Source organism: Elgaria multicarinata, chromosome 11 (genome assembly GCF_023053635.1).
Source record: "Elgaria multicarinata webbii isolate HBS135686 ecotype San Diego chromosome 11, rElgMul1.1.pri, whole genome shotgun sequence".
NCBI classification, from domain to species: Eukaryota; Metazoa; Chordata; class Lepidosauria; order Squamata; family Anguidae; genus Elgaria; species Elgaria multicarinata.
Window position 1 is genome coordinate 40718766 of NC_086181.1, and position 13037 is coordinate 40731802.

At 43.0% G+C, this 13037-nt stretch overlaps 1 protein-coding gene across 1 annotated transcript in view; it reads left to right on the forward strand.

Annotated features, from left to right (window-relative positions):
* Nucleotides 1–13037, forward strand: part of LOC134405857 (T cell receptor alpha chain MC.7.G5-like) — a 73910-nt gene that overhangs the window by 53069 nt on the left and 7804 nt on the right. The window lies entirely within an intron of this gene.

The window sequence follows — 13037 nt, forward strand, 5'->3', positions numbered from 1 at the left end:
TACTGCTGGAACTTACTGCTGGAACTTACTGCTGATGTTATACTGCTACGTTGTGATGCTGTACTGTTGGTGAAAGGACTGTATATATGACCATTTATTCTGTAAGTAATTTATTTAGTGTCAGTAAAGCTTCTTACTGACCAAAGACCGTGAGTGCTTCTTTTTGTTCCTAAATTCAAGCTGAAACCATTTCCAGACTCTACGCTGCTGCTATTTCGCACTCTGCTATATTTTTGGGTAAGAAATTACCCCGATATTATAGAAGTATCCATATTTTAAGAGATTTAGCTTAAAGAATGTTCTGACACTACATATGCAGGAACACATCCTTTGTTGTTTTTGCTTTGGTAGACCTAGGGCTTGTACATAACCAATGGAGTTGTTTGTTTATTTTTTAAAATAGCAGATTCCCACATGCCTTATCACAAACAGGTTTGAAAACTTCCTGTTTTGATAAACAGATAGCCATGCAGGATGGGAGATCATGTTACAGAAACAGAAGACCAGAATGTTCAAGGTCCTGCAGAAGTAGCTTTATGGTTCCTTGGATTCTATCCAGAAAAACTCCAGATTCTCTGTTCACAATCACTGTTACTTGATTACTTCATTTGTAAGGACAGATGGCCCCAAAGACCCAACATTTGGGAAAGGCCTTCTTTGAAGCATTCACTGGTTTTTGAAAGGATATGTTGCATGGTGTGTATTCTGGTGCAGGATACAGCCTCCAATTTGGAAAAGGAACAAAGCTCTTTGTGAAACCCAGTGAGTATCCAGAACTGTGAGAATCATAGAATCATAGAATAGTAGAGTTGGAAGGGGCCTATTAGGCCATCGAGTCCAACCCCCTGCTCAATGCAGGAATCCACCCTAAAGCATCCCCGACAGATGGTTGTCCAGCTGCCTCTTGGAGCCCTCTAGCGTAGGGGAGCCCACAACCTCCCTAGGTCACTGGTTCCATTGTCATACTGCTCTAACAGTCAGGAAGCTTTTTCTGGTGTCCATCCGGAATCTGGCTTCCTTTAATTTGAGCCCATTATTCCATGTCCTGCACTCTGGGAGGATCGAGAAGAGATCCTGGCCCTCCTCTGAGTGACAACCTTTCAAGTCCTTGAAGAGTGCTATCATGTCTCCCCTCAGTCTTCTCCTCTCCAGGCTGAACATGCCCAGTTGTTTCAGTCTTTCTTCATAGGGCTTTGTTTCCAGACCCTTGATCCTCCTGATTGCCCTCCTCTGAACACGCTCCAGCTTGTCTGCATCCTTCTTTAAGTGTGATGCCCAGAGCTGAACGCAATACTCAAGATGCCTAACCAGGGCCGAATAGAGAGGAACCAGTACCTCACGCAATTTGAAGCTATACTTCTATTAATGCGGCCCAAAATTGCATTTGCCTTTCTTGCAGCCACAACACACTGTTGGCTCATATTCAGCTTGCAAATATGAACCAATCCCCTAGGAAGCATAGAAAATTGATGGGGTTTCATGACAACAGTAGTTTAAATACAATCACTGAATAGAAGTTATCCTTTCGCCCCATTCCCCACATCCAATCCATGTGGTCATAGGGCAAACTTTTTGCCGCATGCATATGGCAGATGGGAGGATTCTTTCTGAAATACTTTAGTGATAGTGAGACTGATATGAGTAGATTTCCCCCAAGTATTTGATTGCCCAGTTCTGCACATAACCAACAAGTATTTGTTTTAGGCTTTGTAACAAAAGGGTTAGGGACAAAGGGTTTGTACCAATGGCTTCACAGAAAATAGGAGCTTTGAGGGAGGGTGTGAAAGATGTTCCAGAAGGCAATCTGAACACTTTTTTTTTTTAAGGGAGAATAAAAAATTCAGGAGTTTTAGAGGAAATCCCTTAAAGCAGATGGGTGTCAAAATAAAAGAAGAGATATATGATCCTTTTTGTTTAATTTCATTCATCATCAGAACTTGCTCTGCTTCCAATCCCAAAAGCATTTCTTTTGGAGAAAAGATTGCATTGTTCCTGAGCTTGTGAGTACATTTTCAAAATGCATTTGTTAGAAAAATACACACTTTAAAAATGTATATTTTATGGGAAAATAATGCATTTTCATCGTTTAGTCAATGGGGGTGGTATGCATTTTGGTGTGCACTTTTAAAAAAATATGCACTCAAATACTCACTTTTCCCGTTCACTTCACAACAACAACAAAAGCTTGCATTCAGGAATGGGAATGAGGCGGACTGAGCTTTGAGGAGGAACTTGAGCTTCGCTGGTTCTCCCATCACGAAAAGAATAGCTATGTTGAATATATTTTTCACAGAAGGTCAATAGAGCAGGTAGCACAACGCCTGGGAACCATTAGAACGCCACCATTTTGTAAAAGTGTGTCTCACAGTGTAACAGAGGTGGTGTATAAAGTCACGTTTGGAAGTGGGACCAAACTGGAAGTCCTCCCTGGTAAGCTGGCATTTGTACCTGCCCCCCATCCCATGTTCAAGTTAACTGTGGTTGAACATTAGTTGCCTTGATTTGGAGTTTCTGGAAGTTGTAAAGCTGTGTCTCACAGTGTTAACGCTGGATTGAACAAACCCATCTTTGGTAGTGGGACCAAACTAGTGGTTCTTCCTGGTAAGTTGACACAATTATGTCCACATTTAAGGAGATTTCAGTAGGTTTGTAGTATATTTACCTTTTGTATGAGTTTTGCCTGATGCAATCTATACTTTACCTCAGGGGTTGGCAACACGCAGCACACAGGCTGAACGTGACTCCGGCCTTTTTGTGTGTGTTACCACCACCACTGGCGCCACCAAATTTATCATGGCAGTGGCCAAAACAGTGTCAATTTGTCTTTAGAACAAGGCAGGTGGCAAGCACACACCCTGTCTTGAACCAGAATCGCCCAGTAGGCAATGCACACACACTCAACCTGCTTTTCCTGTAGGGAGAAAGCCTCTACTTCTACTTTAGAATTACATTTGCTGCCAAAAAACTCTTTGGGACTTAAGAGAGCTGAACTTCAGACTGGCTGTATATATCATACTTTCTGGTTACTAGGCAACGGAGACCAGCAACAGGAAGTGACCAACTTCACCATGTCCTGTTTATGAACTACCATGAGGGACTTGGCTGGCCATTCTATGTAATCATGTTAGATGGACCATTGGTTAGATGGGCCATGAGTTAGATGGATCATTGGTCTGACTCAATATGACTTTTCTTGTATTGGAAATGTTAATATACTTATCAAAGAGTAGGATGTAATGGAAGCACAAGTCTCTTTTTTTGGTAAGGACTGTAGCACAGTGTGAACTATGCAGGTGGAAAGCCCATATTCGGGAGAGGAACAAGGTTATCGGTGGAACCCAGTGAGTAAACAACAGATTACTTACCTACTAGTGGTACCAGCAACAAAACGTTGCAATGCATTTTCATCTCCTAATAGGAGTGCTCCTGTTCAAGGTTCCAGCCAGCCATGCCCTCTTCTATTCTATTCCATTTCTGTTTTCCAGCTGACACTCAACATTCCTTTAAGTACTTTTGCAAACTTTGGGATTCCCATGAGCTCGCTAATTACCTCCCTCTTGTTTGTCAGTGGGTCTGCTTTGGCTAAATTTCTGTCGGCACTCAACTTCTGAGTTCACTATTGGAAGGCAGTGATTGCCAGGAGCCAAGAGGTCCTTTGGCCAACTTCAGAGTCTTTGGCTCACTCAGTTGGGTTTTCATTTGTTCTTTTTTTTTTAGTTGAATGGCATGTCCCTATGCTCCTGCCTCGGCAATCCACGGGGTGGGGTGGGGTGGGGTGGGTGGGTCCCTGGTGCTTTGACATTGAATTTGACTTCGATACCACTCCATAGTGGTTTTCCATTGAAATTTGGCAGCAAATTGACATTTATTCCACCTTTTCCCACTGAATTTGGTTTGGTGGTGGTGGTAGCAAAAGTGCAACCTAGGTGGGTGAAAGTGGACCCTAGAAGTTACCCACCCTTGTACCCTCACACACTGCCTTTGGCTTGTGCACATTCCTACTGAGTGTAAATTCAGCCACTCTCATATTTGGTCCATTCCATAAGGGGAACAAAGTGTTTGATCTACCATCATCTTTAAGCTCAGTATGGCTGAAAATGGGGTTTTTGACATACACTGAGCCACTGTGTGGGTTATGGAGGAGCTGCTAACAAATTACTTTTCGGTGGTGGGACACAACTGAGCATTAAACCAAGTAAGACAGATATAGAAATTATTCAGCCTGCTGCTTTTTAGTTCTTGTTGGTTTGGTTTTAGCTAATTGTTGTTGAAAAAATGCCAACCCTAATTCGCTGGCCTGGATCTGGATTCACTCGTACTGAGAGTAAAGCCATTGAAATTAATGGGACTTTTAAGTTAGTGGCAATTATTGTAAGACCCATTGATTTCGATGGGTCTGCTCTAAGTATGAGTAAATCTGGATCCGACCCAACGTGTGCTGTCAACCTGAGTTGGTGATTTGGTCATCTGCGGTGTTCTTCAGACATGTCCTTTTTAAAAAATAACATGTAGACAACCTCAGTTTGGGGGGGGGGGGAAATCATAGAATCATAGAATCATAGAATAGCAGAGTTGGAAGGGGCCTACAAGGCCATCGAGTCCAACCCCCTGCTCAATGCAGGAATCCACCCTAAAGCATCCCTGACAGATGGTTGTCCAGCTGCCTCTTGAAGGCCTCTAGTGTGGGAGAGACCACAACCTCCTTAGTTAATTGGTTCCATTGTCATACTGCTCGAACAGTCAGGAACTTTTTCCTGATGTCCAACTGGAATCTGGCTTCCTGTAACTTGAGGCCATTATTCTGTGTCCTGCACTCCAGGAGGATCCGAGAAGAGATCTTGGCCCTCCTCTGTGTGACAACCTTTTAAGTATTTGAAGAGTGCTATCATGTCTCCCCTCAATCTTCTCTTCTCCAGGCTAAACATGCCCAGTTCTTTCAGTCTCTCTTCATAGGGCTTTGTTTCTAGACCTCTGATCATCCTGGTTGCCCTCTTCTGAACACGCTGTGCTCCATCAAATGTCTGTGCTCCATCATGTATAGGATCAGAGTTTATTTATTAGGAGTGTACAGATCATATCTACATGCATAGGATAGCCTATTCTGTGTACATGGAATGCATTCTCACAGTAAGCCATACTTGATACTCTGCATATTTAGTCATAGATGGATCGTTGTGTGTATATGGAGGGGTGGGGTGGGAATTAAAATTCTTTCCCATACATGGTAACACCATGCAAAGAACACACTTGTTGTAATTCCCATTGATTTCAATGGGTCTGTTCTACATATAAATAAATCAGGATCCAATTCAATGTGTCCAGTCGACCTGAGTTGTTGATTAAGTCATGTGTGACATTCTTCAGACATTTCTTTCTCCCCCCCCACCCGCCACATGGGTACAACTTCAGTTGTGTGTACTCCATCTTGTTGATGTACAGCTTAAGAGTGTATTCTGTTGTGAGTGTATAGATCAGGGCATTTCTACATGCACAAGATGCCCTGTTCTATGTACATGGAAAACATTCTCACAACAGACTTCATACACTGTGCTGTGCACACTCTGCTCTACGCTGGTTTGTTGCCAAAATTTGCCAATTTCTTATTGCCGCTGCCAAATCCAGTGGTGTGATAGTGGCAGCAGGATTGCAGCCCGTGGCGGGGTCCGAGGGAGCAAACATGGCCCTAGACACTCCAGAGTTGCCCACTGCTGCCGTATATGCTTTTCAAACCCTCCTGAAGAAGTGGTTCTGATGCAGTGGGGTTTGGTGGCTCTGCTTTCGGGGGGACTGTGAATCCATTCTGGGTTTCAGACAGAACCAGACAGAACTCCAAAAGAACTATCCAATGTGCTGAACCTAAAACAGGTACAATTTTACTAGAGTGTCAAATGTGAATAGATGCTTTTAGTGAGTAGTCCTTACCATCTGACCAAGGCACTTGATGTGAGCAGTATATAAAACGGAGGAGCCATACTATTGCTTTACAGTGGTATTGAAGTGTTGGGACCTATGACACATACCATATACCACTTTCATACTGCTATATCCTGCTTGGTGTGGCTCCTGCCTTTTATATACCGCTTTCATACCTGCTCGTTGTTGATGTGTCATGGACCCCAACAGTTGTCAGTGCACTTCAGTACCACTATAAAGCAATAGTGTAGATCCTGCAATGCACTTCAATACCTCTATAAAGCAATAGTGTGGCTCCTGCCTTTTATATACCACTTTCATAGTGGAATATCCTGCTTGGTGTAGATGAGCCCTTTGTCACCTTAGACAAATGACTAATTTCTCGGCATTGGGCTCTTTCATATTTACCTTTGGGGATAAAATGAGTGGCCTGCCTTACAGTGCTTTTGCAAAAATACAGGCTGTGTTGAATGCATTTGGCTCACAAGACCATTAGACTAAGTAATGCTTGGGAACTTGTCCAAAGCCACCATTTTATAAAGCTGTGTCTCACAGTGTTAGGTGTAGGGAATAAACTCATATTTGGAAAGGGGACCAAACTTGTCATTCGCCCTGGTAAGTTAACATCTATTTGTATATGGTCCATGTTTAAAGCAAAGTTGGTAGAATTGTATTTGCCTTCATGAGAGTTTAGGCTCGATTCATCCCATAACATACTGGTTTAGCATTACGTGCGAGGATGGTAGTCAAGTTGAGAACTCCTAGTTTCAATTTATGAGTCACTGGAAATATTTTTACCACACTCTGCAGCCAAAAAGGCTTCCGGCGTGGCTTACAAAAATCAATGACAAGACAACAATCAAATGATAACTCACTGGGTTCCCTTCTCCTGATATAAGACCTAGGCAGGCAATTGGGGGGAGGGGAGCAAGGTTACCAGTGGTACCCATTGAGTAAATGGCATTATTTTATTTATTTAAAATATTGATATACCGCTCCCTATCCAAAGATTTCGGAGCGGCGAACAAGAAATGGAAGAAAAAAATAAAAACAATTTAAAAAACCACCATATTAAAAATTACAATTTTCAGAAGAACAAAGTTCTGATAAAACCGTGGCTAGTCATTTAGGGAAAGCTTCCTGAAACAACAACATTTTCAGGAGGCGCCAGAAATAATACAATGTTGGCACCTGCCTGACCTCCAAAGGCTGGGAATTCCATAGGAAGGCTGTTCTCCTGGTGGACTCCAGTTGGACCAGAAGTCCATGTGGAACCACCAGGAACATGCCCTCAGATGCTCTCAGTGCACATAGACAGGATTCAAAGGGTTATTTCAGGTATGTCATCCTGTTAGATTTCCATGTTTTTTCAATTAACAATAGGTCTTCCATGGCATATAGCAATCTGCTTTTGAAACTCTTCTTAAAAGTAGTTTTTTGTGTGGGTGTTGAGCTGTTTGAAAAACAAACAAAAATGTCCAAAGCCCCATTAGTCAGGGGTTTGGGTTTGTTTTTGTCTTTTTGGATCCCAGTCTATTTATTCTAAGTCTGCTTTCCTCACAAATGTCAAAGAGGCACACATATAAAAACAGCATCAAGTACCATGAAGTAAAAAAACAAGTCATTGGAAAGAACTGGTACAAGGATGCGTCCATTTACCCAACCATTTGTTAAATTTGTTAAAGAGCCTCAGCGCTTTTGTGGAACAAAGAATTTACAAGAGGACCCAAAGTAAGCCGTTCATTTTGAAGCAAGACTATATTTCCATGTTTCCCCCCACAAAGTACCAATACAGTAGGCGCCATGATACATGTCAACTCCCTCTGAACCTCCATTTTGTAGAGGCATGGTTCACAGTGGTATCACTGATGGATATAAATTCATATTTGGAAGTGGGACCCGACTTGCAGTTATCCCTGGTAAGTTGGCATTTCTGCTTATGTTGGTTCTTAAGGAGCTGTGAAACTCATGACTAACTTAAGCCCCTTCATTTCAATGGGTCTCCTCTGATTTGAGTAAATCTGGATCCAACCTTTTGTACTTTTGTGATTTTTTTTGCTTAATTTGGTCCATAACGCTATCCTCTCCTGGGTGGGAGTCTATAATGAAACTTTCTGGTTATACAGATTTGCAAAAACTTTTTATTTATCTGTCTGGTCAATTTCTCATCCAGTTAACAGAGTTTTAGCTCCCCCGAAGTGACTGAGCTCTAAGTTGTTTGGGGATAACCTCTAGTTTCCCTATGGGACTTGGTGCCCTTTAGTATCCCAAAGCATGGACCTCCCCATCTCCATACAATTAGCTCTGTATATATTGGATTAGGTCCAGACTTGGTTTTGCTTGGAATAGGCCCATTGAAATCAATGGAAGTTAAGTTAAGTCATGGCTCATTTAAGTCCCATTGATCCCAATGAGCCGACTCTAAATGTGACTTAAGTCTGGATCCAACCCATTGACTACCACTTTGACAACACATGCATGAGCAGAGCATACCTATCATTGAGGGCAGGGAAGAATATGTGGCAGCAGAACCACCATTTTGTAATCCCTGTCAACGCACACTGGTTAGGGCTTGAAGGTGTATATGGGGTGAGGTTTCCTCTCCTCAACTCCCTTTTTGATTTGCTTGTTTTTAAAAATCCCCTTCCAGGGACGATCACTATGCCAGCTCCAGGACTGCAGGGGGGTGGGGAAGTGTTGGGAAAACAGGTACACTTTGGGTCGTCCCCTGACATACCCCTCTTTCCCACTACTGCTGGCAAAACACCACCAGTAGAGCAGCACATCTGTGACTTACCACAACCCAACATAGGTCATTGGCTGTGCCGTAGGACTACAGCCATATTCTCCTAAATGGCAAAAGTAAGATTTCCACACTGAAATTGATAGACTGGTCAAAGGTAAGCCAAGGGAATTAATCTTTATGGTGATGGTGGTGTAGTAGTAAATGAGTGGTTCCAGATTTAGTCATACTTAAGGCTCATCTACACCAAGCAGATATCCCACTATGAAAGTGGTATGAAAGTGGTATGTAAAAGGCAGGAGCCACACTACTGCTTTTATAGTGGTACTGAAGTGCACTCACAACTGTTGGGGCCCATGACACATCTACACCAAACAGGATATAACACTATGAAAGCAACATGAAAGCAGTCTATGGTATGTATCAATGGGCCCCAACAGTTGCCAGTGCACTTCAATACCGCTATAAAGCAGTAGTGTGGCTCCTGCCTTTTATATACCGCTTTCATAGTGGAATGTCCTGCTTGGTGTAGATGAGCCCGTAGACTAGAGTTAGGGTAGTCATGACTAACTTAGGTTCCATTGAGTTTTCGTTGGTTCTTCTCAAAGTATGACTAAATCTGGATCCAACCCAGCAACCACAGGTTGGATCCAGATTTTGTCATACTTAGAGTAGGGCCATTGAAAATAATGAGACGTTATGACGAGCTTAAGCCTCATTGATTTTAGTAGGACTACTCTAAGTATGACTAAATCGGGATCTAGCTGAGATCCAAAGGGCTAATTTTGCCACATTCAGGGCATTGACAGCAATTATGTTTCCATTGGCACAAAGCAGCCATCTCAGCCTCTCTCTCTCTCTCTCTCTCTCTCTCTCTCTCTCTCTCTCTCTCTCTCTCTTCTTTGTAGCAAGAGAGACTGCTGTTTGTGAATCTCAGACCCCAAATTCCCCTTGCTGTTTAGATCCTGGCCTTCTTATTTTTGCTTGCACATGACGTTCCTTGAGAAGGAATATAAAAACAGCACAAGGCAATGCAAGATTAAAACCAGGTTGTCAGAAAGATTTGACTCAAGGAAGCAGATCTGTTGATCCATGGAGCAGACAATGAATGGACAAACTTGGGTTTTTTGTCATACCCTAAGGCACTGTGTGGATTATGGAGGAGCTGCTACCAAATTGTTGTTTGGAGCTGGGACCCGATTGAGTGTTAAACCAAGTAAGGAAAATATAGAAAACATTCAGTAAGACTGTTGTTGTTGTTCGGTTTTAGTAAATTGTAGTTGAAATGGTTAAATAGCAGGCCGATCCCATTGTTTTCAGGTCAGGATGAGGGATAATTCTCTGGGTAATGGTCTTAATTGTTGTGAACCGCCCAGAGAGCTTCGGCGATTGGGCGGTATAGAAGTGTAACCAAAGGAGAGCTCGATCTAGATTTATTCATATTTAGAGTAGCGCCATTGAAATTAATGGGACTCAAATTAGTCACGACTATTGCAAGGCCCATTGATTTCAATGGGTCTACTCTGCATATGACAAAGTCTAGATCCAATCTATGATATGGATGATATTATCCCATATAGCATGGATGAGGAACATGTGGCCTTCCAGATGTTTTCAGACTGATTGAACCCTCCTCCCCCCTCCAAATTGCTTCTAAAAGGTGGGGGGGGGGCCCTTGGCAGCAGTGTCTACTGCATCAGAAGGAGTTGTGGTTGAAAGCTGAAAGCAAGCGAACAAACAAAAAACAGGGCATTTTGTGTGTGCATGCGCAATCCACAAGTGCTTCAACATACCCATGGGGATCTTTGGATCCTAAGGTTTGGTGTACTTCCAAATCCACCATTCCCTCTAACAGTTTTAAAAAGCAAAACCCAAGAGGCAGATATTTGTAATGGGACATATAGGTGTGTGGAAACACAAGGGGCTAGGAACTTGATCTTTGCAAGTGGAACAAAGCTCTTTGTGTTTCCAAGTAAGTTGTCTTCTGGTTTCCTATTTTCTGGTATTTTTCATCTTATTTCCATCTTATGTGCCACACCTTCACTTCCGGTTGAACCAGTGTGGACTGTAATGGGAGAGGGTCAGCCATGGACCAGGGAGACTTCGAATTGAATCTATGTGAGGATGATCAGGGGTCTGGAAACAAAACCCTACGAGGAGAGACTGAAACAGCTGGGCATATTTAGTCTGGAGAAGAGAAGATTGAGGGGAGACATGATAGCACTCCTCAATTACTTAAAAGGTTGTCACAAAGAGGAGGGTCAGGATCTTTTCTCAATCCTTCCAGACTGCAGGACACAGAATAACAGGCTCAAGTTACAAGAAGCCAGATTATGGCTGGACATCAGGAAAAACTTCCTGACTTGTTAAAGCAGTACGACAATGGAACCACTTAACTTGGGACGTTTTGGGCTCTCCCACACTAGAGGCATTCAAGAGGCAGCAGGACAACCATCTGTCAGGGATGCTTTAGGGAGGATTCCTGCATTGAGCAGGGGGTTGGACTCGATGGCCTTATAGGCCCCTTCCAACTCTACTATTCTATGATTCTATGCACAGCCATGATGCTGCCTATATCATGGGTGGGTAGAAGCACAAAATTGGAGCGGCCATGCACTTTGGGAGAGAACCTTGATATTTGGGAGTCAAACATGGAGCTTTAGGGAAAGGTTGGGAAATCAGTCATTTGACTTCTCTATTATTAATCTAGGGTCGTCGCAATCTTGGGATTGCAGCGTTGTATCTTGGCCAGAACCTTGATATTTGAGAGTAGAGCATGAGGGTTGGGAATCCAATCATTTAACTTGTCTATCATCGCCTTGCAATCACAATGTTGCATCTTGGCCAAACTGTACTGTTCCAGGCAGTAAATACCACCTGGTAGTTGGTAAGCCCTGTTTGGAATGTGCGACATACTGTGTACAAGTGAACAGAATTCAATATCTCTTGGCAGTGAACTTCGGTCACTTTGGTGCAAAAGTGAGAGTCCTCCCCTGCATGGTAGACTAGACACGAGGCCCCACTTTTAAGTCTTCATGGTTGCAGCATTCTCCACGAACACACTTTTCAATACCCTGCGCCTACTCGCTAAACCATACCGAAGGGCAGGAAACGTGGCTTAGCATCGCTGCTGCTCACACTGCGAGCTGTTGACTCATTGTGAAGCGGCGGCACGTAAAGGCCTACAGGGAGGTGTGAACGTTGCGGCCGTTTCTGAGAAATGGGTTTTCCGGAGCTGGAACGAAACTCCCGGTTGCACTGAGCAATGCCTCTACGTAGCAAAAAGAGGCCTTCATTGAACAAGTATCTCCAGATTTGTGCTGCAGAGCAACTCAGTAAAATAGGGGTGAGCAACTTGTGCACCTTCAGATGTCTTGGCCTAAAGCTCCCATAATCCCTCACCACTGTCTACACTGGCAAGGGCTGATGGGAGTTCTAGACCAAACAATCTGGCCTACTACACGCTGTCCATTTTGCAATAAAACTAGGGTGACCATATGAAAAGGAGGACAGGGCTCCTGTATTTTTAAGAGTTATATAGAAAAGGGACTTTTAGCAGTTGTCATTTGTAGGCATGCAGCACCTGGTGAAATCCCCTCTTCATCACAACAGTTAAAGCTGTCGGAGCTCTGCCCTCTTTTGTTTCTGGTCACTCTAGTTTAGTTCCTGCAGCTTTAACTGTTGAGATGAAGAGGAGATTTCACCAGGTGCCGTATGCCTACAAATGACAACTGCTGAAAGTCCTTTATTCTATGCAACCGTTAAAAGATACAGGAGCCCTTTTCATATGCTTACCCCAAATAAAGCTAACATTCAGCTTGGTTCTATGTAGCTCATTGGTTTTCTCTTTGGATTTTATTTGTCAAGTGGTGAATGTTTTATTGTTCTATGAGCTGAAAGAGGTTAAATAGAGTGACCATATGAAAAAGAGGACAGGGCTCCTGTATCTTTAACAGTTGTATTGAAAAGGAAATTTCAGCAGGTGTCATTTGTATATGGGGAACCTGGTGAAATTTCCTCTTTATCACAACAGTTAAAGCTGCAGGTGCCCTGCCCTCTTTTAAATCTGGTCACTCTAGTATAGCTCCTGCACTTTAACTGTTGTGGTGAAGAGGGAATTTCACCAAGTTCTCCATATATACAAATGACACCTGCTGAAATTCCCTTTTCTATGCAACTGTTAATGAGACAGGAGCCCTGTCCTCCTTTTCATATGGTTACCCTAGGTTAAACAAGGGATCCTATGTTAGGGGAAGGCTACATCTGGAATCCAAATGAGCAATTTCGATGTACCCAGTGCATGTGACGTTTCTTTCTTCCGTTTCAGGGCTGGGCCCGTTAACACCATGTCATAACATGTTTAAGAAACTCCTCTCCATTT